Source organism: Pelobates fuscus, chromosome 3 (genome assembly GCF_036172605.1).
Source record: "Pelobates fuscus isolate aPelFus1 chromosome 3, aPelFus1.pri, whole genome shotgun sequence".
Taxonomy (NCBI): Eukaryota; Metazoa; Chordata; class Amphibia; order Anura; family Pelobatidae; genus Pelobates; species Pelobates fuscus.
In genome coordinates, this window is record NC_086319.1 from 34,261,008 (window position 1) to 34,288,498 (window position 27,491).

Sequence of the window (27,491 nt, forward strand, 5' to 3'; positions counted from 1 at the left end):
CTGGCTGACCTCGGGTGCCGATGCATGCTGTCTGACTGTGCCACTAGCTCCTTGCGATGACCTCCCCCTGCTTCCAACTCGTCTCCTCCTCCTCCTCCTCTCTGTCTCCCCATCTGAACTTTCCCCCTGTTCTTCTTCTCTTCTAGCGGGCACCCACGTGACATCCACGGACGCATCGTCATCATCAACCGCTTCACTTGTATCTGACAACTCAGAAAAGGAAGCAGCAGCGGGTACAACATCATCATCATCACACCGTACGTGTGTAATGCTGCCTGACTGAGACATATCCCTGTTATCTACATCCTCTGGCAATAATGGTTGCACATCACTCATTTCTTCCAACTGATGTGTAAATAACTCCTCTGACAGATCAAGTGAAGCGGCTGTGGTGCTAGTGTTGGTGGTGGTGGCAGGCAGGCGAGTGGTAACTTGAGATGTGCCCGAAGCTAAGCTGGAGGAGGATGGTGCGTCAAGGTTCCGAACGGAAGCTGTAGAAGATTGGGTGTCCTGTGTTAGCCAGTCAACTATGTCCTCAGAACTTTTCAAGTTCAGGGTACGTGGCCTCTGAACACTGGGCATTATTCTAGGGCCAAATGGAATCACAGCACCATGACCACGATGGCCCCTGCGGGGTGGCCTGCCTCTGCTTGTCATTTTTTTTTGGATTAGTGGTACTATGCGTGCAAGCTACTGTGACAACAGATATGAGTGGCACTGGTGTGACACTGTGTCCTGGCAGGCCCTGAAACGCACACTCGTGAAGGAAACTGACTGCTATTATATTACAGTCCAAAAAGTTTTTTTTTTTTTTTTTTTACAAATTCGTATTTTATTGAGTTTTCAAAGTATGAAACTGAGGGGGATACAGAAAGGAAAAGGGGAGGGGGGTATCCATAAACATACATATCCAAGTTTTATGCTATGGTAGAAACAGAGAATTCGTTACAATTGTGGTATTCTACAGACATAGTCAATTATACAAGCGTAATATAGTAGAGACATAGTACATTGCGTGATTGTTGATGCAGAAACATTTTAGATCTAGTTGCGACAAAGCCAGAGATTAAAATATCAGTTGCTAAAACACATATTAGCCACAAGTGAGCAGGTTGAGGGGATTTATGGAGAGAACCCATGAATAGATTCGTTGTAACACTTAACAGCATACAATGTTCAGCGTAACATATAAGGACTAAAAGCATAATATGCTAGCGAGTTGCTCCGCACCTACAGGTTAAATGTGGGTACATAGTGTTTACATAAAAAGATAACGCATTTTAACGGAAAATCGACATTCAAAACATAAGATTGCGATCAGGAAAATACACCTGTCTGGAAACGCCATGTGTATATGGCCTTATAAATGGTATTTAACGGCGGGGTTGAAACTGACAAGGATGAGCAACCTTTTGTTATCAGTTATGTATTGTACGCCAGGTTTATGGGTAAGGCTTACTCTCTGTGTAGTACCAACTGGATCTGTACGGCAGATCATTAGGAGCTGTGATTTTCGGCTATATAACGGTTCCATCTTAGCCAGTTATTGTGTGCTATGTCTCTACGTTTGGTCGTAGAGGAGGTTAAGGTTTCATGTTTCAAAAATTGTTGTATTTTGTGGTGTAACTGTTTTGGTGACGGGCAAATCTGTTGCTTCCAGTGGCAGGCAATAAGGTTCCTTGCAGCCAGGATTAGCATAATTAACAGGTGTTTGTCCTGTGGAGGGACCTGATCGGAAAATATTAGGAATATAGTGTTGGTGGGTGTAAGTATTTCCCTTAAAAGTCCCATGTAGTCACCCAGATGTTGGACCTCCGCCCACAGTGGTAGGATAGTGGGACATTCCCACCAGATATGACTCATATTTCCCATCCCATAAGTACATCGCCAGCAAGTTAGTGGGCTATTCGGATAAATCTTATGTAGCTTGTGTGGGGTGAGATACCATCGATACACTAATTTCTTATGCGCCTCTACATGTGTATAGCATGATGTTACACCTTTGAGTGCACCAAGTGATTGCAACCATTGGTCATTAGTGAATTGTGGGTGACCTTCTTTATGCCATTGGGTCGCAAAAGCAAAACTCGTCAGGGGAGGATGCTGCTGCAATGCGGCGTACCCTAAGGATAAAGCTTTTGGCCTAAGTGGTGCTTTGTGGCACCTATTGTACATGGCTATAAGCTCCGTGTTCAGAGTGTTATCCCCTTGGCTTGGTTTATGTACCCTGTCTATAATTATGCTTTTAAGTTGGAGGTACGGGAATATATAGCTTGACGGTAGAGCATACTTAAGTTGGAGATCAGGGAACGGCACTATGGTCCCATTTCGGTACACATCATTTATATGTGAGATGCCCTTTTCTTTCCATTTGTGGAAAAACAACCATGGTGATATGGACTGAAGAGCTGTTATCGGGGCCCACGGGGAGAATTGTGTAGTGTTCGTACGTTTTTTGTGGAGGTAATCCCACATCTGGATCGTGAGTTTGGATGTAGGAAGCACCGAGGTATTTTTATCCCTGAGGTGTTTGGGCGTCCATAGCATGTCTGCTACTGAGGAGTTTGGGGAGTAGCTGTTTTCCATATCTACCCATTGAAATAGATGTGACGGGGCGTGCAGTTTTATTGCTGCTTCTAGGATCGCAGCTTTGTGATAAAGTGCAATGTTAGGGAGGCCCAATCCCCCTTTGTTTGCCTGCCTTTGTAAAAGCACACTTGGAAGGCGTGGTTTCTTGTTATTCCATATGTAGGTGTTTATAAGGCGTTGAAGTTGTTTGCTTAGTGATGGTGCTAAAGGGAGATGCAGCATCCTAAATACATACAGAACTTTGGGAAGGACCACCATTTTTACAGCATTAATTTTCCCAAGCCAAGACAACCTCACATCTTTCCATTTGCGCAATGTGTGTAGGCAGAGGTTCGGGAGTTGGGATAAATTGAGGGTACTGATTCCTCTAAGTGTGGGTGCAATTTTTACTCCTAAGTACATAACATGTGTGGTTCTCCAGTCAAATTTGTGTTGTTGTTTTAGCGATTGTACTAACTCGTGCTGTAGCTGAATTGGTAGAGCTTGGGTCTTTAATTGGTTCAGTTTATAGTACGAGACTCTGCTATATTCTTCGAGGGTAGTTATGAGATAGGACAAAGATTCAACGGGGTCCGCCAGAGTTATGAAAATATCATCAGCGAACATAGCCAGTTTGAATTAGTCTGTTCCCACCCGTATCCCTCTAATGTGGGTATGGTTCCTTATCATGTGTGCTAAGGGCTCGAGGGAGAGCACAAATAGCAATGGAGACAATGGGCATCCCTGTCTCGTCCCATTTGAGATGGTGAAGGGGCTCGAGACAAAGCCTGCATTTGTGACTCTGGCTGAAGGCTGTCGATACAATGCCATGATCCCCTTTATAAAAGAGGATGGAAAACCATATTTAAGCATCACTTGTTCCATGTAGTACCAGTTCAGTCTATCGAAGGCCTTCTCCGCGTCCAGCGCTAAGAGAAGACCCTCCAATCTGTTTGTATCCATATGGGCTAATATATTTAGAATTTTTCTAGTGTTATCTGATCCTTGCCTCGATTTAATAAAGCCTGATTGGTCATTATGTACAATGCGTGTTAAGATCCCTTTCAGTCTCTCCGCTATAAGTTTTGCGTATATCTTAGTGTCACAGTTCAAAAGGGATATAGGTCGAAAATTCGGGCATATGACTGCAGGTTTGCCTGGCTTCGGCAATGTGGAGATATGCGCTTGAAGCATCTCTTTAGGCATACAACCGTTAGTGTAACAGTGATTTATAAGCCGGGTCATATGTGGGAGTAATGCTTTCGTAAACGTTTGATAGTACAGGTTTGTAAACCCGTCTGGGCCTGGAGATTTATGTGTGGGCAGATTTTTTATCACTGCCGCTACTTCTGATTCTGTGAATTCGCTCGTGACCAGTGCTATTTCCTCGTCTGTGAGAGTAGGTAAGGTCATTTTGGATAAAAACTCTTGGACTTGGGCGGGGGTGGGGACATGTGTACCCTCTGAGTCTTTGAGGTTGTACAACGTACTATAATATTTAGCGAATTCATCCACAATGTTTTGCGGGTGCAGTATTTTTTGTTTGTCGGCTGTTAGGAGGTAGGCTATTTTGGCATTCGGTGAACGCTCTTTAAGTTTCGCCGCTAGTGTAGCGCCTGATCTATTACCATGCACAAAAAATTTATGTCGGAATTTGTGTAAAATATAATTAGTTTTTTCTGTCTCTATATCGCTTAATTGTGTTTGAAGAGATTTAAGAGTTTCATAGTGGTCTTGGGAAGGGTTCGACTTGTTCGTGTGAGTTAACTCCGTTATTCGTTGTATGAGGTTTGTATATTTAGCAGTTCTCTGCTTATTCCTATAGCTGGCGTGTTTGATTAAATTACCCCTGATTACGGCCTTGTGGGCCTGCCAGTTCGTGGCTATGGATGTCTCATTTGCATCATTTATATCAAAGAAGGTGTGGATATTGTCTTCAATGCTTTTGACTATGTGTGGGTCGTGTAATAACGTTTCGTTGAGTCTCCATGTGCCTTGACCCTTGTGTGGGAAGTGTTCCTGTATTGTGAGTAACACAGGTGCATGGTCTGACCATGTCATTATCCCTATCTGTGAATTGATAATTTTTCGGGTCAGAGCAGTGGGTATCAAAAACCTATCTATTCGGGGGGCGGGGCCGGACCGCCATGCTGACCGGTCGCATGCTGGAGAGGCTCCTGAGGGAATCAGCCCCATACGCTGAAAAATGCAGCTAATAAGCTTATAATGAATAACGACAACACTGCTTGGCTGTCGGTGATGCAGCAGACCCCGAGATCGGGAGTTTTTGGAGCCCGGGAGGGCGAAAAAAAAGACTTTGGTGTCTGCGGCCTAATCGAGGAAGAGGCGGGGTGGACGGCCGCCATCCTGCTTTCTCCCCCGGCTATCACACACCGGCTCTCTGATGTGGTCCTGGTCCCGTTCCCCCCCCCCTGGACCGGTGGGGGTTATCCCGGTCCCCACTGGAGGGCCCGCGGCAGCGGGGAAAGGAACACTACAACTTAATCTCCCGCACTCTGCAGCTAAAATGGCCGCCACCTATGCCACCACGGGAAAGCCAGCTCTGAGCAGCCTGCAAGAGGAATCCCTACAGAGGCTGTGGAAATCCACTACTACAGGTCTTGCACTCACGGGCTCCAAGGAGCAGAAAGACCTGCAGCTGATTGGCAGCACCCACTCGCACCCCAGCACAGACTCTCCAACGACCACTCACCTAAACCGAGAGCCTCGAGGAGGGAAAAGCCTCACGTCGTTGCCAGACATCTGGGTGGACACGCCTGCGGACTCTGATGCCGACTCCAGATAGAGCTCGATCGGAGGATGCCAGAAACGAACTTGTGATACAACCTGCAGAGCCAAACTAGCAGGGTATACCACTATACTGGGACGCCTTTCCTATCACCCTTAGCCAAGACGATGGAGGGAGGGAGCAGAGGGGTAACCCAGACAAGCTAATATGTAGATGTGCCTTTAGCATTAACCTTTGTCTCCCTGTGTAGCGGGTCCCCAGAAGCATACTCACTAAGTACCTATCTAACCTAGTTGCTACTCCTACATTACTCTACTACTTAAAACAGGCTTAGGCTCCTACACACGTTTGGGTTAACAATCTAGCATAAAGTATGTAGCAAGCCTACTAATCGACGTTTACATGTAATTTGAAATTCCTGTGTTTACCGTATGTTAAGTACTTGTCAGAGCGGGCACCCCAGCATATCAATGGGCATGCTTTTTTTTTTTTTTTTTTTTTTTACAAATTCGTATTTTATTGAGTTTTCAAAGTATGAAACTGAGGGGGATACAGAAAGGAAAAGGGGAGGGGGGTATCCATAAACATACATATCCAAGTTTTATGCTATGGTATAAACAGAGAATTCGTTACAATTGTGGTATTCTACAGACATAGTCAATTATACAAGCGTAATATAGTAGAGACATAGTACATTGCGTGATTGTTGATGCAGAAACATTTTAGATCTAGTTGCGACAAAGCCAGAGATTAAAATATCAGTTGCTAAAACACATATTAGCCACAAGTGAGCAGGTTGAGGGGATTTATGGAGAGAACCCATGAATAGATTCGTTGTAACACTTAACAGCATAAAATGTTCAGCGTAACATATAAGGACTAAAAGCATAATATGCTAGCGAGTTGCTCCGCACCTACAGGTTAAATGTGGGTACATAGTGTTTACATAAAAAGATAACGCATTTTAACGGAAAATCGACATTCAAAACATAAGATTGCGATCAGGAAAATACACCTGTCTGGAAACGCCATGTGTATATGGCCTTATAAATGGTATTTAACGGCGGGGTTGAAACTGACAAGGATGAGCAACCTTTTGTTATCAGTTATGTATTGTACGCCAGGTTTATGGGTAAGGCTTACTCTCTGTGTAGTACCAACTGGATCTGTACGGCAGATCATTAGGAGCTGTGATTTTCGGCTATATAACGGTTCCATCTTAGCCAGTTATTGTGTGCTATGTCTCTACGTTTGGTCGTAGAGGAGGTTAAGGTTTCATGTTTCAAAAATTGTTGTATTTTGTGGTGTAACTGTTTTGGTGACGGGCAAATCTGTTGCTTCCAGTGGCAGGCAATAAGGTTCCTTGCAGCCAGGATTAGCATAATTAACAGGTGTTTGTCCTGTGGAGGGACCTGATCGGAAAATATTAGGAATATAGTGTTGGTGGGTGTAAGTATTTCCCTTAAAAGTCCCATGTAGTCACCCAGATGTTGGACCTCCGCCCACAGTGGTAGGATAGTGGGACATTCCCACCAGATATGACTCATATTTCCCATCCCATAAGTACATCGCCAGCAAGTTAGTGGGCTATTCGGATAAATCTTATGTAGCTTGTGTGGGGTGAGATACCATCGATACACTAATTTCTTATGCGCCTCTACATGTGTATAGCATGATGTTACACCTTTGAGTGCACCAAGTGATTGCAACCATTGGTCATTAGTGAATTGTGGGTGACCTTCTTTATGCCATTGGGTCGCAAAAGCAAAACTCGTCAGGGGAGGATGCTGCTGCAATGCGGCGTACCCTAAGGATAAAGCTTTTGGCCTAAGTGGTGCTTTGTGGCACCTATTGTACATGGCTATAAGCTCCGTGTTCAGAGTGTTATCCCCTTGGCTTGGTTTATGTACCCTGTCTATAATTATGCTTTTAAGTTGGAGGTACGGGAATATATAGCTTGACGGTAGAGCATACTTAAGTTGGAGATCAGGGAATGGCACTATGGTCCCATTTCGGTACACATCATTTATATGTGAGATGCCCTTTTCTTTCCATTTGTGGAAAAACAACCATGGTGATATGGACTGAAGAGCTGTTATCGGGGCCCACGGGGAGAATTGTGTAGTGTTCGTACGTTTTTTGTGGAGGTAATCCCACATCTGGATCGTGAGTTTGGATGTAGGAAGCACCGAGGTATTTTTATCCCTGAGGTGTTTGGGCGTCCATAGCATGTCTGCTACTGAGGAGTTTGGGGAGTAGCTGTTTTCCATATCTACCCATTGAAATAGATGTGACGGGGCGTGCAGTTTTATTGCTGCTTCTAGGATCGCAGCTTTGTGATAAAGTGCAATGTTAGGGAGGCCCAATCCCCCTTTGTTTGCCTGCCTTTGTAAAAGCACACTTGGAAGGCGTGGTTTCTTGTTATTCCATATGTAGGTGTTTATAAGGCGTTGAAGTTGTTTGCTTAGTGATGGTGCTAAAGGGAGATGCAGCATCCTAAATACATACAGAAATTTGGGAAGGACCACCATTTTTACAGCATTAATTTTCCCAAGCCAAGACAACCTCACATCTTTCCATTTGCGCAATGTGTGTAGGCAGAGGTTCGGGAGTTGGGATAAATTGAGGGTACTGATTCCTCTAAGTGTGGGTGCAATTTTTACTCCTAAGTACATAACATGTGTGGTTCTCCAGTCAAATTTGTGTTGTTGTTTTAGCGATTGTACTAACTCGTGCTGTAGCTGAATTGGTAGAGCTTGGGTCTTTAATTGGTTCAGTTTATAGTACGAGACTCTGCTATATTCTTCGAGGGTAGTTATGAGATAGGACAAAGATTCAACGGGGTCCGCCAGAGTTATGAAAATATCATCAGCGAACATAGCCAGTTTGAATTCGTCTGTTCCCACCCGTATCCCTCTAATGTGGGTATGGTTCCTTATCATGTGTGCTAAGGGCTCGAGGGAGAGCACAAATAGCAATGGAGACAATGGGCATCCCTGTCTCGTCCCATTTGAGATGGTGAAGGGGCTCGAGACAAAGCCTGCATTTGTGACTCTGGCTGAAGGCTGTCGATACAATGCCATGATCCCCTTTATAAAAGAGGATGGAAAACCATATTTAAGCATCACTTGTTCCATGTAGTACCAGTTCAGTCTATCGAAGGCCTTCTCCGCGTCCAGCGCTAAGAGAAGACCCTCCAATCTGTTTGTATCCATATGGGCTAATATATTTAGAATTTTTCTAGTGTTATCTGATCCTTGCCTCGATTTAATAAAGCCTGATTGGTCATTATGTACAATGCGTGTTAAGATCCCTTTCAGTCTCTCCGCTATAAGTTTTGCGTATATCTTAGTGTCACAGTTCAAAAGGGATATAGGTCGAAAATTCGGGCATATGACTGCAGGTTTGCCTGGCTTCGGCAATGTGGAGATATGCGCTTGAAGCATCTCTTTAGGCATACAACCGTTAGTGTAACAGTGATTTATAAGCCGGGTCATATGTGGGAGTAATGCTTTCGTAAACGTTTGATAGTACAGGTTTGTAAACCCGTCTGGGCCTGGAGATTTATGTGTGGGCAGATTTTTTATCACTGCCGCTACTTCTGATTCTGTGAATTCGCTCGTGACCAGTGCTATTTCCTCGTCTGTGAGAGTAGGTAAGGTCATTTTGGATAAAAACTCTTGGACTTGGGCGGGGGTGGGGACATGTGTACCCTCTGAGTCTTTGAGGTTGTACAACGTACTATAATATTTAGCGAATTCATCCACAATGTTTTGCGGGTGCAGTATTTTTTGTTTGTCGGCTGTTAGGAGGTAGGCTATTTTGGCATTCGGTGAACGCTCTTTAAGTTTCGCCGCTAGTGTAGCGCCTGATCTATTACCATGCACAAAAAATTTATGTCGGAATTTGTGTAAAATATAATTAGTTTTTTCTGTCTCTATATCGCTTAATTGTGTTTGAAGAGATTTAAGAGTTTCATAGTGGTCTTGGGAAGGGTTCGACTTGTTCGTGTGAGTTAACTCCGTTATTCGTTGTATGAGGTTTGTATATTTAGCAGTTCTCTGCTTATTCCTATAGCTGGCGTGTTTGATTAAATTACCCCTGATTACGGCCTTGTGGGCCTGCCAGTTCGTGGCTATGGATGTCTCATTTGCATCATTTATATCAAAGAAGGTGTGGATATTGTCTTCAATGCTTTTGACTATGTGTGGGTCGTGTAATAACGTTTCGTTGAGTCTCCATGTGCCTTGACCCTTGTGTGGGAAGTGTTCCTGTATTGTGAGTAACACAGGTGCATGGTCTGACCATGTCATTATCCCTATCTGTGAATTGATAATTTTTCGGGTCAGAGCAGTGGGTATCAAAAACCTATCTATTCGGGGGGCGGGGCCGGACCGCCATGCTGACCGGTCGCATGCTGGAGAGGCTCCTGAGGGAATCAGCCCCATACGCTGAAAAATGCAGCTAATAAGCTTATAATGAATAACGACAACACTGCTTGGCTGTCGGTGATGCAGCAGACCCCGAGATCGGGAGTTTTTGGAGCCCGGGAGGGCGAAAAAAAAGACTTTGGTGTCTGCGGCCTAATCGAGGAAGAGGCGGGGTGGACGGCCGCCATCCTGCTTTCTCCCCCGGCTATCACACACCGGCTCTCTGATGTGGTCCTGGTCCCGTTCCCCCCCCCCTGGACCGGTGGGGGTTATCCCGGTCCCCACTGGAGGGCCCGCAGCAGCGGGGAAAGGAACACTACAACTTAATCTCCCGCACTCTGCAGCTAAAATGGCCGCCACCTATGCCACCACGGGAAAGCCAGCTCTGAGCAGCCTGCAAGAGGAATCCCTACAGAGGCTGTGGAAATCCACTACTACAGGTCTTGCACTCACGGGCTCCAAGGAGCAGAAAGACCTGCAGCTGATTGGCAGCACCCACTCGCACCCCAGCACAGACTCTCCAACGACCACTCACCTAAACCGAGAGCCTCGAGGAGGGAAAAGCCTTACGTCGTTGCCATACATCTGGGTGGACACGCCTGCGGACTCTGATGCCGACTCCAGATAGAGCTCGATCGGAGGATGCCAGAAACGAACTTGTGATACAACCTGCAGAGCCAAACTAGCAGGGTATACCACTATACTGGGACGCCTTTCCTATCACCCTTAGCCAAGACGATGGAGGGAGGGAGCAGAGGGGTAACCCAGACAAGCTAATATGTAGATGTGCCTTTAGCATTAACCTTTGTCTCCCTGTGTAGCGGGTCCCCAGAAGCATACTCACTAAGTACCTATCTAACCTAGTTGCTACTCCTACATTACTCTACTACTTAAAACAGGCTTAGGCTCCTACACACGTTTGGGTTAACAATCTAGCATAAAGTATGTAGCAAGCCTACTAATCGACGTTTACATGTAATTTGAAATTCCTGTGTTTACCGTATGTTAAGTACTTGTCAGAGCGGGCACCCCAGCATATCAATGGGCATGCTTTTTTTTTTTTTTTTTTTTTTTACAAATTCGTATTTTATTGAGTTTTCAAAGTATGAAACTGAGGGGGATACAGAAAGGAAAAGGGGAGGGGGGTATCCATAAACATACATATCCAAGTTTTATGCTATGGTAGAAACAGAGAATTCGTTACAATTGTGGTATTCTACAGACATAGTCAATTATACAAGCGTAATATAGTAGAGACATAGTACATTGCGTGATTGTTGATGCAGAAACATTTTAGATCTAGTTGCGACAAAGCCAGAGATTAAAATATCAGTTGCTAAAACACATATTAGCCACAAGTGAGCAGGTTGAGGGGATTTATGGAGAGAACCCATGAATAGATTCGTTGTAACACTTAACAGCATACAATGTTCAGCGTAACATATAAGGACTAAAAGCATAATATGCTAGCGAGTTGCTCCGCACCTACAGGTTAAATGTGGGTACATAGTGTTTACATAAAAAGATAACGCATTTTAACGGAAAATCGACATTCAAAACATAAGATTGCGATCAGGAAAATACACCTGTCTGGAAACGCCATGTGTATATGGCCTTATAAATGGTATTTAACGGCGGGGTTGAAACTGACAAGGATGAGCAACCTTTTGTTATCAGTTATGTATTGTACGCCAGGTTTATGGGTAAGGCTTACTCTCTGTGTAGTACCAACTGGATCTGTACGGCAGATCATTAGGAGCTGTGATTTTCGGCTATATAACGGTTCCATCTTAGCCAGTTATTGTGTGCTATGTCTCTACGTTTGGTCGTAGAGGAGGTTAAGGTTTCATGTTTCAAAAATTGTTGTATTTTGTGGTGTAACTGTTTTGGTGACGGGCAAATCTGTTGCTTCCAGTGGCAGGCAATAAGGTTCCTTGCAGCCAGGATTAGCATAATTAACAGGTGTTTGTCCTGTGGAGGGACCTGATCGGAAAATATTAGGAATATAGTGTTGGTGGGTGTAAGTATTTCCCTTAAAAGTCCCATGTAGTCACCCAGATGTTGGACCTCCGCCCACAGTGGTAGGATAGTGGGACATTCCCACCAGATATGACTCATATTTCCCATCCCATAAGTACATCGCCAGCAAGTTAGTGGGCTATTCGGATAAATCTTATGTAGCTTGTGTGGGGTGAGATACCATCGATACACTAATTTCTTATGCGCCTCTACATGTGTATAGCATGATGTTACACCTTTGAGTGCACCAAGTGATTGCAACCATTGGTCATTAGTGAATTGTGGGTGACCTTCTTTATGCCATTGGGTCGCAAAAGCAAAACTCGTCAGGGGAGGATGCTGCTGCAATGCGGCGTACCCTAAGGATAAAGCTTTTGGCCTAAGTGGTGCTTTGTGGCACCTATTGTACATGGCTATAAGCTCCGTGTTCAGAGTGTTATCCCCTTGGCTTGGTTTATGTACCCTGTCTATAATTATGCTTTTAAGTTGGAGGTACGGGAATATATAGCTTGACGGTAGAGCATACTTAAGTTGGAGATCAGGGAACGGCACTATGGTCCCATTTCGGTACACATCATTTATATGTGAGATGCCCTTTTCTTTCCATTTGTGGAAAAACAACCATGGTGATATGGACTGAAGAGCTGTTATCGGGGCCCACGGGGAGAATTGTGTAGTGTTCGTACGTTTTTTGTGGAGGTAATCCCACATCTGGATCGTGAGTTTGGATGTAGGAAGCACCGAGGTATTTTTATCCCTGAGGTGTTTGGGCGTCCATAGCATGTCTGCTACTGAGGAGTTTGGGGAGTAGCTGTTTTCCATATCTACCCATTGAAATAGATGTGACGGGGCGTGCAGTTTTATTGCTGCTTCTAGGATCGCAGCTTTGTGATAAAGTGCAATGTTAGGGAGGCCCAATCCCCCTTTGTTTGCCTGCCTTTGTAAAAGCACACTTGGAAGGCGTGGTTTCTTGTTATTCCATATGTAGGTGTTTATAAGGCGTTGAAGTTGTTTGCTTAGTGATGGTGCTAAAGGGAGATGCAGCATCCTAAATACATACAGAACTTTGGGAAGGACCACCATTTTTACAGCATTAATTTTCCCAAGCCAAGACAACCTCACATCTTTCCATTTGCGCAATGTGTGTAGGCAGAGGTTCGGGAGTTGGGATAAATTGAGGGTACTGATTCCTCTAAGTGTGGGTGCAATTTTTACTCCTAAGTACATAACATGTGTGGTTCTCCAGTCAAATTTGTGTTGTTGTTTTAGCGATTGTACTAACTCGTGCTGTAGCTGAATTGGTAGAGCTTGGGTCTTTAATTGGTTCAGTTTATAGTACGAGACTCTGCTATATTCTTCGAGGGTAGTTATGAGATAGGACAAAGATTCAACGGGGTCCGCCAGAGTTATGAAAATATCATCAGCGAACATAGCCAGTTTGAATTCGTCTGTTCCCACCCGTATCCCTCTAATGTGGGTATGGTTCCTTATCATGTGTGCTAAGGGCTCGAGGGAGAGCACAAATAGCAATGGAGACAATGGGCATCCCTGTCTCGTCCCATTTGAGATGGTGAAGGGGCTCGAGACAAAGCCTGCATTTGTGACTCTGGCTGAAGGCTGTCGATACAATGCCATGATCCCCTTTATAAAAGAGGATGGAAAACCATATTTAAGCATCACTTGTTCCATGTAGTACCAGTTCAGTCTATCGAAGGCCTTCTCCGCGTCCAGCGCTAAGAGAAGACCCTCCAATCTGTTTGTATCCATATGGGCTAATATATTTAGAATTTTTCTAGTGTTATCTGATCCTTGCCTCGATTTAATAAAGCCTGATTGGTCATTATGTACAATGCGTGTTAAGATCCCTTTCAGTCTCTCCGCTATAAGTTTTGCGTATATATTAGTGTCACAGTTCAAAAGGGATATAGGTCGAAAATTCGGGCATATGACTGCAGGTTTGCCTGGCTTCGGCAATGTGGAGATATGCGCTTGAAGCATCTCTTTAGGCATACAACCGTTAGTGTAACAGTGATTTATAAGCCGGGTCATATGTGGGAGTAATGCTTTCGTAAACGTTTGATAGTACAGGTTTGTAAACCCGTCTGGGCCTGGAGATTTATGTGTGGGCAGATTTTTTATCACTGCCGCTACTTCTGATTCTGTGAATTCGCTCGTGACCAGTGCTATTTCCTCGTCTGTGAGAGTAGGTAAGGTCATTTTGGATAAAAACTCTTGGACTTGGGCGGGGGTGGGGACATGTGTACCCTCTGAGTCTTTGAGGTTGTACAACGTACTATAATATTTAGCGAATTCATCCACAATGTTTTGCGGGTGCAGTATTTTTTGTTTGTCAGCTGTTAGGAGGTAGGCTATTTTGGCATTCGGTGAACGCTCTTTAAGTTTCGCCGCTAGTGTAGCGCCTGATCTATTACCATGCACAAAAAATTTATGTCGGAATTTGTGTAAAATATAATTAGTTTTTTCTGTCTCTATATCGCTTAATTGTGTTTGAAGAGATTTAAGAGTTTCATAGTGGTCTTGGGAAGGGTTCGACTTGTTCGTGTGAGTTAACTCCGTTATTCGTTGTATGAGGTTTGTATATTTAGCAGTTCTCTGCTTATTCCTATAGCTGGCGTGTTTGATTAAATTACCCCTGATTACGGCCTTGTGGGCCTGCCAGTTCGTGGCTATGGATGTCTCATTTGCATCATTTATATCAAAGAAGGTGTGGATATTGTCTTCAATGCTTTTGACTATGTGTGGGTCGTGTAATAACGTTTCGTTGAGTCTCCATGTGCCTTGACCCTTGTGTGGGAAGTGTTCCTGTATTGTGAGTAACACAGGTGCATGGTCTGACCATGTCATTATCCCTATCTGTGAATTGATAATTTTTCGGGTCAGAGCAGTGGGTATCAAAAACCTATCTATTCGGGGGGCGGGGCCGGACCGCCATGCTGACCGGTCGCATGCTGGAGAGGCTCCTGAGGGAATCAGCCCCATACGCTGAAAAATGCAGCTAATAAGCTTATAATGAATAACGACAACACTGCTTGGCTGTCGGTGATGCAGCAGACCCCGAGATCGGGAGTTTTTGGAGCCCGGGAGGGCGAAAAAAAAGACTTTGGTGTCTGCGGCCTAATCGAGGAAGAGGCGGGGTGGACGGCCGCCATCCTGCTTTCTCCCCCGGCTATCACACACCGGCTCTCTGATGTGGTCCTGGTCCCGTTCCCCCCCCCCTGGACCGGTGGGGGTTATCCCGGTCCCCACTGGAGGGCCCGCGGCAGCGGGGAAAGGAACACTACAACTTAATCTCCCGCACTCTGCAGCTAAAATGGCCGCCACCTATGCCACCACGGGAAAGCCAGCTCTGAGCAGCCTGCAAGAGGAATCCCTACAGAGGCTGTGGAAATCCACTACTACAGGTCTTGCACTCACGGGCTCCAAGGAGCAGAAAGACCTGCAGCTGATTGGCAGCACCCACTCGCACCCCAGCACAGACTCTCCAACGACCACTCACCTAAACCGAGAGCCTCGAGGAGGGAAAAGCCTCACGTCGTTGCCAGACATCTGGGTGGACACGCCTGCGGACTCTGATGCCGACTCCAGATAGAGCTCGATCGGAGGATGCCAGAAACGAACTTGTGATACAACCTGCAGAGCCAAACTAGCAGGGTATACCACTATACTGGGACGCCTTTCCTATCACCCTTAGCCAAGACGATGGAGGGAGGGAGCAGAGGGGTAACCCAGACAAGCTAATATGTAGATGTGCCTTTAGCATTAACCTTTGTCTCCCTGTGTAGCGGGTCCCCAGAAGCATACTCACTAAGTACCTATCTAACCTAGTTGCTACTCCTACATTACTCTACTACTTAAAACAGGCTTAGGCTCCTACACACGTTTGGGTTAACAATCTAGCATAAAGTATGTAGCAAGCCTACTAATCGACGTTTACATGTAATTTGAAATTCCTGTGTTTACCGTATGTTAAGTACTTGTCAGAGCGGGCACCCCAGCATATCAATGGGCATGCTTTTTTTTTTTTTTTTTTTTTTTACAAATTCGTATTTTATTGAGTTTTCAAAGTATGAAACTGAGGGGGATACAGAAAGGAAAAGGGGAGGGGGGTATCCATAAACATACATATCCAAGTTTTATGCTATGGTAGAAACAGAGAATTCGTTACAATTGTGGTATTCTACAGACATAGTCAATTATACAAGCGTAATATAGTAGAGACATAGTACATTGCGTGATTGTTGATGCAGAAACATTTTAGATCTAGTTGCGACAAAGCCAGAGATTAAAATATCAGTTGCTAAAACACATATTAGCCACAAGTGAGCAGGTTGAGGGGATTTATGGAGAGAACCCATGAATAGATTCGTTGTAACACTTAACAGCATACAATGTTCAGCGTAACATATAAGGACTAAAAGCATAATATGCTAGCGAGTTGCTCCGCACCTACAGGTTAAATGTGGGTACATAGTGTTTACATAAAAAGATAACGCATTTTAACGGAAAATCGACATTCAAAACATAAGATTGCGATCAGGAAAATACACCTGTCTGGAAACGCCATGTGTATATGGCCTTATAAATGGTATTTAACGGCGGGGTTGAAACTGACAAGGATGAGCAACCTTTTGTTATCAGTTATGTATTGTACGCCAGGTTTATGGGTAAGGCTTACTCTCTGTGTAGTACCAACTGGATCTGTACGGCAGATCATTAGGAGCTGTGATTTTCGGCTATATAACGGTTCCATCTTAGCCAGTTATTGTGTGCTATGTCTCTACGTTTGGTCGTAGAGGAGGTTAAGGTTTCATGTTTCAAAAATTGTTGTATTTTGTGGTGTAACTGTTTTGGTGACGGGCAAATCTGTTGCTTCCAGTGGCAGGCAATAAGGTTCCTTGCAGCCAGGATTAGCATAATTAACAGGTGTTTGTCCTGTGGAGGGACCTGATCGGAAAATATTAGGAATATAGTGTTGGTGGGTGTAAGTATTTCCCTTAAAAGTCCCATGTAGTCACCCAGATGTTGGACCTCCGCCCACAGTGGTAGGATAGTGGGACATTCCCACCAGATATGACTCATATTTCCCATCCCATAAGTACATCGCCAGCAAGTTAGTGGGCTATTCGGATAAATCTTATGTAGCTTGTGTGGGGTGAGATACCATCGATACACTAATTTCTTATGCGCCTCTACATGTGTATAGCATGATGTTACACCTTTGAGTGCACCAAGTGATTGCAACCATTGGTCATTAGTGAATTGTGGGTGACCTTCTTTATGCCATTGGGTCGCAAAAGCAAAACTCGTCAGGGGAGGATGCTGCTGCAATGCGGCGTACCCTAAGGATAAAGCTTTTGGCCTAAGTGGTGCTTTGTGGCACCTATTGTACATGGCTATAAGCTCCGTGTTCAGAGTGTTATCCCCTTGGCTTGGTTTATGTACCCTGTCTATAATTATGCTTTTAAGTTGGAGGTACGGGAATATATAGCTTGACGGTAGAGCATACTTAAGTTGGAGATCAGGGAACGGCACTATGGTCCCATTTCGGTACACATCATTTATATGTGAGATGCCCTTTTCTTTCCATTTGTGGAAAAACAACCATGGTGATATGGACTGAAGAGCTGTTATCGGGGCCCACGGGGAGAATTGTGTAGTGTTCGTACGTTTTTTGTGGAGGTAATCCCACATCTGGATCGTGAGTTTGGATGTAGGAAGCACCGAGGTATTTTTATCCCTGAGGTGTTTGGGCGTCCATAGCATGTCTGCTACTGAGGAGTTTGGGGAGTAGCTGTTTTCCATATCTACCCATTGAAATAGATGTGACGGGGCGTGCAGTTTTATTGCTGCTTCTAGGATCGCAGCTTTGTGATAAAGTGCAATGTTAGGGAGGCCCAATCCCCCTTTGTTTGCCTGCCTTTGTAAAAGCACACTTGGAAGGCGTGGTTTCTTGTTATTCCATATGTAGGTGTTTATAAGGCGTTGAAGTTGTTTGCTTAGTGATGGTGCTAAAGGGAGATGCAGCATCCTAAATACATACAGAACTTTGGGAAGGACCACCATTTTTACAGCATTAATTTTCCCAAGCCAAGACAACCTCACATCTTTCCATTTGCGCAATGTGTGTAGGCAGAGGTTCGGGAGTTGGGATAAATTGAGGGTACTGATTCCTCTAAGTGTGGGTGCAATTTTTACTCCTAAGTACATAACATGTGTGGTTCTCCAGTCAAATTTGTGTTGTTGTTTTAGCGATTGTACTAACTCGTGCTGTAGCTGAATTGGTAGAGCTTGGGTCTTTAATTGGTTCAGTTTATAGTACGAGACTCTGCTATATTCTTCGAGGGTAGTTATGAGATAGGACAAAGATTCAACGGGGTCCGCCAGAGTTATGAAAATATCATCAGCGAACATAGCCAGTTTGAATTCGTCTGTTCCCACCCATATCCCTCTAATGTGGGTATGGTTCCTTATCATGTGTGCTAAGGGCTCGAGGGAGAGCACAAATAGCAATGGAGACAATGGGCATCCCTGTCTCGTCCCATTTGAGATGGTGAAGGGGCTCGAGACAAAGCCTGCATTTGTGACTCTGGCTGAAGGCTGTCGATACAATGCCATGATCCCCTTTATAAAAGAGGATGGAAAACCATATTTAAGCATCACTTGTTCCATGTAGTACCAGTTCAGTCTATCGAAGGCCTTCTCCGCGTCCAGCGCTAAGAGAAGACCCTCCAATCTGTTTGTATCCATATGGGCTAATATATTTAGAATTTTTCTAGTGTTATCTGATCCTTGCCTCGATTTAATAAAGCCTGATTGGTCATTATGTACAATGCGTGTTAAGATCCCTTTCAGTCTCTCCGCTATAAGTTTTGCGTATATCTTAGTGTCACAGTTCAAAAGGGATATAGGTCGAAAATTCGGGCATATGACTGCAGGTTTGCCTGGCTTCGGCAATGTGGAGATATGCGCTTGAAGCATCTCTTTAGGCATACAACCGTTAGTGTAACAGTGATTTATAAGCCGGGTCATATGTGGGAGTAATGCTTTCGTAAACGTTTGATAGTACAGGTTTGTAAACCCGTCTGGGCCTGGAGATTTATGTGTGGGCAGATTTTTTATCACTGCCGCTACTTCTGATTCTGTGAATTCGCTCGTGACCAGTGCTATTTCCTCGTCTGTGAGAGTAGGTAAGGTCATTTTGGATAAAAACTCTTGGACTTGGGCGGGGGTGGGGACATGTGTACCCTCTGAGTCTTTGAGGTTGTACAACGTACTATAATATTTAGCGAATTCATCCACAATGTTTTGCGGGTGCAGTATTTTTTGTTTGTCGGCTGTTAGGAGGTAGGCTATTTTGGCATTCGGTGAACGCTCTTTAAGTTTCGCCGCTAGTGTAGCGCCTGATCTATTACCATGCACAAAAAATTTATGTCGGAATTTGTGTAAAATATAATTAGTTTTTTCTGTCTCTATATCGCTTAATTGTGTTTGAAGAGATTTAAGAGTTTCATAGTGGTCTTGGGAAGGGTTCGACTTGTTCGTGTGAGTTAACTCCGTTATTCGTTGTATGAGGTTTGTATATTTAGCAGTTCTCTGCTTATTCCTATAGCTGGCGTGTTTGATTAAATTACCCCTGATTACGGCCTTGTGGGCCTGCCAGTTCGTGGCTATGGATGTCTCATTTGCATCATTTATATCAAAGAAGGTGTGGATATTGTCTTCAATGCTTTTGACTATGTGTGGGTCGTGTAATAACGTTTCGTTGAGTCTCCATGTGCCTTGACCCTTGTGTGGGAAGTGTTCCTGTATTGTGAGTAACACAGGTGCATGGTCTGACCATGTCATTATCCCTATCTGTGAATTGATAATTTTTCGGGTCAGAGCAGTGGGTATCAAAAACCTATCTATTCGGGGGGCGGGGCCGGACCGCCATGCTGACCGGTCGCATGCTGGAGAGGCTCCTGAGGGAATCAGCCCCATACGCTGAAAAATGCAGCTAATAAGCTTATAATGAATAACAACAACACTGCTTGGCTGTCGGTGATGCAGCAGACCCCGAGATCGGGAGTTTTTGGAGCCCGGGAGGGCGAAAAAAAAGACTTTGGTGTCTGCGGCCTAATCGAGGAAGAGGCGGGGTGGACGGCCGCCATCCTGCTTTCTCCCCCGGCTATCACACACCGGCTCTCTGATGTGGTCCTGGTCCCGTTCCCCCCCCCCTGGACCGGTGGGGGTTATCCCGGTCCCCACTGGAGGGCCCGCGGCAGCGGGGAAAGGAACACTACAACTTAATCTCCCGCACTCTGCAGCTAAAATGGCCGCCACCTATGCCACCACGGGAAAGCCAGCTCTGAGCAGCCTGCAAGAGGAATCCCTACAGAGGCTGTGGAAATCCACTACTACAGGTCTTGCACTCACGGGCTCCAAGGAGCAGAAAGACCTGCAGCTGATTGGCAGCACCCACTCGCACCCCAGCACAGACTCTCCAACGACCACTCACCTAAACCGAGAGCCTCGAGGAGGGAAAAGCCTCACGTCGTTGCCAGACATCTGGGTGGACACGCCTGCGGACTCTGATGCCGACTCCAGATAGAGCTCGATCGGAGGATGCCAGAAACGAACTTGTGATACAACCTGCAGAGCCAAACTAGCAGGGTATACCACTATACTGGGACGCCTTTCCTATCACCCTTAGCCAAGACGATGGAGGGAGGGAGCAGAGGGGTAACCCAGACAAGCTAATATGTAGATGTGCCTTTAGCATTAACCTTTGTCTCCCTGTGTAGCGGGTCCCCAGAAGCATACTCACTAAGTACCTATCTAACCTAGTTGCTACTCCTACATTACTCTACTACTTAAAACAGGCTTAGGCTCCTACACACGTTTGGGTTAACAATCTAGCATAAAGTATGTAGCAAGCCTACTAATCGACGTTTACATGTAATTTGAAATTCCTGTGTTTACCGTATGTTAAGTACTTGTCAGAGCGGGCACCCCAGCATATCAATGGGCATGCTTTTTTTTTTTTTTTTTACAAATTCGTATTTTATTGAGTTTTCAAAGTATGAAACTGAGGGGGATACAGAAAGGAAAAGGGGAGGGGGGTATCCATAAACATACATATCCAAGTTTTATGCTATGGTAGAAACAGAGAATTCGTTACAATTGTGGTATTCTACAGACATAGTCAATTATACAAGCGTAATATAGTAGAGACATAGTACATTGCGTGATTGTTGATGCAGAAACATTTTAGATCTAGTTGCGACAAAGCCAGAGATTAAAATATCAGTTGCTAAAACACATATTAGCCACAAGTGAGCAGGTTGAGGGGATTTATGGAGAGAACCCATGAATAGATTCGTTGTAACACTTAACAGCATACAATGTTCAGCGTAACATATAAGGACTAAAAGCATAATATGCTAGCGAGTTGCTCCGCACCTACAGGTTAAATGTGGGTACATAGTGTTTACATAAAAAGATAACGCATTTTAACGGAAAATCGACATTCAAAACATAAGATTGCGATCAGGAAAATACACCTGTCTGGAAACGCCATGTGTATATGGCCTTATAAATGGTATTTAACGGCGGGGTTGAAACTGACAAGGATGAGCAACCTTTTGTTATCAGTTATGTATTGTACGCCAGGTTTATGGGTAAGGCTTACTCTCTGTGTAGTACCAACTGGATCTGTACGGCAGATCATTAGGAGCTGTGATTTTCGGCTATATAACGGTTCCATCTTAGCCAGTTATTGTGTGCTATGTCTCTACGTTTGGTCGTAGAGGAGGTTAAGGTTTCATGTTTCAAAAATTGTTGTATTTTGTGGTGTAACTGTTTTGGTGACGGGCAAATCTGTTGCTTCCAGTGGCAGGCAATAAGGTTCCTTGCAGCCAGGATTAGCATAATTAACAGGTGTTTGTCCTGTGGAGGGACCTGATCGGAAAATATTAGGAATATAGTGTTGGTGGGTGTAAGTATTTCCCTTAAAAGTCCCATGTAGTCACCCAGATGTTGGACCTCCGCCCACAGTGGTAGGATAGTGGGACATTCCCACCAGATATGACTCATATTTCCCATCCCATAAGTACATCGCCAGCAAGTTAGTGGGCTATTCGGATAAATCTTATGTAGCTTGTGTGGGGTGAGATACCATCGATACACTAATTTCTTATGCGCCTCTACATGTGTATAGCATGATGTTACACCTTTGAGTGCACCAAGTGATTGCAACCATTGGTCATTAGTGAATTGTGGGTGACCTTCTTTATGCCATTGGGTCGCAAAAGCAAAACTCGTCAGGGGAGGATGCTGCTGCAATGCGGCGTACCCTAAGGATAAAGCTTTTGGCCTAAGTGGTGCTTTGTGGCACCTATTGTACATGGCTATAAGCTCCGTGTTCAGAGTGTTATCCCCTTGGCTTGGTTTATGTACCCTGTCTATAATTATGCTTTTAAGTTGGAGGTACGGGAATATATAGCTTGACGGTAGAGCATACTTAAGTTGGAGATCAGGGAACGGCACTATGGTCCCATTTCGGTACACATCATTTATATGTGAGATGCCCTTTTCTTTCCATTTGTGGAAAAACAACCATGGTGATATGGACTGAAGAGCTGTTATCGGGGCCCACGGGGAGAATTGTGTAGTGTTCGTACGTTTTTTGTGGAGGTAATCCCACATCTGGATCGTGAGTTTGGATGTAGGAAGCACCGAGGTATTTTTATCCCTGAGGTGTTTGGGCGTCCATAGCATGTCTGCTACTGAGGAGTTTGGGGAGTAGCTGTTTTCCATATCTACCCATTGAAATAGATGTGACGGGGCGTGCAGTTTTATTGCTGCTTCTAGGATCGCAGCTTTGTGATAAAGTGCAATGTTAGGGAGGCCCAATCCCCCTTTGTTTGCCTGCCTTTGTAAAAGCACACTTGGAAGGCGTGGTTTCTTGTTATTCCATATGTAGGTGTTTATAAGGCGTTGAAGTTGTTTGCTTAGTGATGGTGCTAAAGGGAGATGCAGCATCCTAAATACATACAGAACTTTGGGAAGGACCACCATTTTTACAGCATTAATTTTCCCAAGCCAAGACAACCTCACATCTTTCCATTTGCGCAATGTGTGTAGGCAGAGGTTCGGGAGTTGGGATAAATTGAGGGTACTGATTCCTCTAAGTGTGGGTGCAATTTTTACTCCTAAGTACATAACATGTGTGGTTCTCCAGTCAAATTTGTGTTGTTGTTTTAGCGATTGTACTAACTCGTGCTGTAGCTGAATTGGTAGAGCTTGGGTCTTTAATTGGTTCAGTTTATAGTACGAGACTCTGCTATATTCTTCGAGGGTAGTTATGAGATAGGACAAAGATTCAACGGGGTCCGCCAGAGTTATGAAAATATCATCAGCGAACATAGCCAGTTTGAATTCGTCTGTTCCCACCCGTATCCCTCTAATGTGGGTATGGTTCCTTATCATGTGTGCTAAGGGCTCGAGGGAGAGCACAAATAGCAATGGAGACAATGGGCATCCCTGTCTCGTCCCATTTGAGATGGTGAAGGGGCTCGAGACAAAGCCTGCATTTGTGACTCTGGCTGAAGGCTGTCGATACAATGCCATGATCCCCTTTATAAAAGAGGATGGAAAACCATATTTAAGCATCACTTGTTCCATGTAGTACCAGTTCAGTCTATCGAAGGCCTTCTCCGCGTCCAGCGCTAAGAGAAGACCCTCCAATCTGTTTGTATCCATATGGGCTAATATATTTAGAATTTTTCTAGTGTTATCTGATCCTTGCCTCGATTTAATAAAGCCTGATTGGTCATTATGTACAATGCGTGTTAAGATCCCTTTCAGTCTCTCCGCTATAAGTTTTGCGTATATCTTAGTGTCACAGTTCAAAAGGGATATAGGTCGAAAATTCGGGCATATGACTGCAGGTTTGCCTGGCTTCGGCAATGTGGAGATATGCGCTTGAAGCATCTCTTTAGGCATACAACCGTTAGTGTAACAGTGATTTATAAGCCGGGTCATATGTGGGAGTAATGCTTTCGTAAACGTTTGATAGTACAGGTTTGTAAACCCGTCTGGGCCTGGAGATTTATGTGTGGGCAGATTTTTTATCACTGCCGCTACTTCTGATTCTGTGAATTCGCTCGTGACCAGTGCTATTTCCTCGTCTGTGAGAGTAGGTAAGGTCATTTTGGATAAAAACTCTTGGACTTGGGCGGGGGTGGGGACATGTGTACCCTCTGAGTCTTTGAGGTTGTACAACGTACTATAATATTTAGCGAATTCATCCACAATGTTTTGCGGGTGCAGTATTTTTTGTTTGTCGGCTGTTAGGAGGTAGGCTATTTTGGCATTCGGTGAACGCTCTTTAAGTTTCGCCGCTAGTGTAGCGCCTGATCTATTACCATGCACAAAAAATTTATGTCGGAATTTGTGTAAAATATAATTAGTTTTTTCTGTCTCTATATCGCTTAATTGTGTTTGAAGAGATTTAAGAGTTTCATAGTGGTCTTGGGAAGGGTTCGACTTGTTCGTGTGAGTTAACTCCGTTATTCGTTGTATGAGGTTTGTATATTTAGCAGTTCTCTGCTTATTCCTATAGCTGGCGTGTTTGATTAAATTACCCCTGATTACGGCCTTGTGGGCCTGCCAGTTCGTGGCTATGGATGTCTCATTTGCATCATTTATATCAAAGAAGGTGTGGATATTGTCTTCAATGCTTTTGACTATGTGTGGGTCGTGTAATAACGTTTCGTTGAGTCTCCATGTGCCTTGACCCTTGTGTGGGAAGTGTTCCTGTATTGTGAGTAACACAGGTGCATGGTCTGACCATGTCATTATCCCTATCTGTGAATTGATAATTTTTCGGGTCAGAGCAGTGGGTATCAAAAACCTATCTATTCGGGGGGCGGGGCCGGACCGCCATGCTGACCGGTCGCATGCTGGAGAGGCTCCTGAGGGAATCAGCCCCATACGCTGAAAAATGCAGCTAATAAGCTTATAATGAATAACGACAACACTGCTTGGCTGTCGGTGATGCAGCAGACCCCGAGATCGGGAGTTTTTGGAGCCCGGGAGGGCGAAAAAAAAGACTTTGGTGTCTGCGGCCTAATCGAGGAAGAGGCGGGGTGGACGGCCGCCATCCTGCTTTCTCCCCCGGCTATCACACACCGGCTCTCTGATGTGGTCCTGGTCCCGTTCCCCCCCCCCTGGACCGGTGGGGGTTATCCCGGTCCCCACTGGAGGGCCCGCGGCAGCGGGGAAAGGAACACTACAACTTAATCTCCCGCACTCTGCAGCTAAAATGGCCGCCACCTATGCCACCACGGGAAAGCCAGCTCTGAGCAGCCTGCAAGAGGAATCCCTACAGAGGCTGTGGAAATCCACTACTACAGGTCTTGCACTCACGGGCTCCAAGGAGCAGAAAGACCTGCAGCTGATTGGCAGCACCCACTCGCACCCCAGCACAGACTCTCCAACGACCACTCACCTAAACCGAGAGCCTCGAGGAGGGAAAAGCCTCACGTCGTTGCCAGACATCTGGGTGGACACGCCTGCGGACTCTGATGCCGACTCCAGATAGAGCTCGATCGGAGGATGCCAGAAACGAACTTGTGATACAACCTGCAGAGCCAAACTAGCAGGGTATACCACTATACTGGGACGCCTTTCCTATCACCCTTAGCCAAGACGATGGAGGGAGGGAGCAGAGGGGTAACCCAGACAAGCTAATATGTAGATGTGCCTTTAGCATTAACCTTTGTCTCCCTGTGTAGCGGGTCCCCAGAAGCATACTCACTAAGTACCTATCTAACCTAGTTGCTACTCCTACATTACTCTACTACTTAAAACAGGCTTAGGCTCCTACACACGTTTGGGTTAACAATCTAGCATAAAGTATGTAGCAAGCCTACTAATCGACGTTTACATGTAATTTGAAATTCCTGTGTTTACCGTATGTTAAGTACTTGTCAGAGCGGGCACCCCAGCATATCAATGGGCATGCTTTTTTTTTTTTTTTTTTTTTTTACAAATTCGTATTTTATTGAGTTTTCAAAGTATGAAACTGAGGGGGATACAGAAAGGAAAAGGGGAGGGGGGTATCCATAAACATACATATCCAAGTTTTATGCTATGGTAGAAACAGAGAATTCGTTACAATTGTGGTATTCTACAGACATAGTCAATTATACAAGCGTAATATAGTAGAGACATAGTACATTGCGTGATTGTTGATGCAGAAACATTTTAGATCTAGTTGCGACAAAGCCAGAGATTAAAATATCAGTTGCTAAAACACATATTAGCCACAAGTGAGCAGGTTGAGGGGATTTATGGAGAGAACCCATGAATAGATTCGTTGTAACACTTAACAGCATACAATGTTCAGCGTAACATATAAGGACTAAAAGCATAATATGCTAGCGAGTTGCTCCGCACCTACAGGTTAAATGTGGGTACATAGTGTTTACATAAAAAGATAACGCATTTTAACGGAAAATCGACATTCAAAACATAAGATTGCGATCAGGAAAATACACCTGTCTGGAAACGCCATGTGTATATGGCCTTATAAATGGTATTTAACGGCGGGGTTGAAACTGACAAGGATGAGCAACCTTTTGTTATCAGTTATGTATTGTACGCCAGGTTTATGGGTAAGGCTTACTCTCTGTGTAGTACCAACTGGATCTGTACGGCAGATCATTAGGAGCTGTGATTTTCGGCTATATAACGGTTCCATCTTAGCCAGTTATTGTGTGCTATGTCTCTACGTTTGGTCGTAGAGGAGGTTAAGGTTTCATGTTTCAAAAATTGTTGTATTTTGTGGTGTAACTGTTTTGGTGACGGGCAAATCTGTTGCTTCCAGTGGCAGGCAATAAGGTTCTTTGCAGCCAGGATTAGCATAATTAACAGGTGTTTGTCCTGTGGAGGGACCTGATCGGAAAATATTAGGAATATAGTGTTGGTGGGTGTAAGTATTTCCCTTAAAAGTCCCATGTAGTCACCCAGATGTTGGACCTCCGCCCACAGTGGTAGGATAGTGGGACATTCCCACCAGATATGACTCATATTTCCCATCCCATAAGTACATCGCCAGCAAGTTAGTGGGCTATTCGGATAAATCTTATGTAGCTTGTGTGGGGTGAGATACCATCGATACACTAATTTCTTATGCGCCTCTACATGTGTATAGCATGATGTTACACCTTTGAGTGCACCAAGTGATTGCAACCATTGGTCATTAGTGAATTGTGGGTGACCTTCTTTATGCCATTGGGTCGCAAAAGCAAAACTCGTCAGGGGAGGATGCTGCTGCAATGCGGCGTACCCTAAGGATAAAGCTTTTGGCCTAAGTGGTGCTTTGTGGCACCTATTGTACATGGCTATAAGCTCCGTGTTCAGAGTGTTATCCCCTTGGCTTGGTTTATGTACCCTGTCTATAATTATGCTTTTAAGTTGGAGGTACGGGAATATATAGCTTGACGGTAGAGCATACTTAAGTTGGAGATCAGGGAACGGCACTATGGTCCCATTTTGGTACACATCATTTATATGTGAGATGCCCTTTTCTTTCCATTTGTGGAAAAACAACCATGGTGATATGGACTGAAGAGCTGTTATCGGGGCCCACGGGGAGAATTGTGTAGTGTTCGTACGTTTTTTGTGGAGGTAATCCCACATCTGGATCGTGAGTTTGG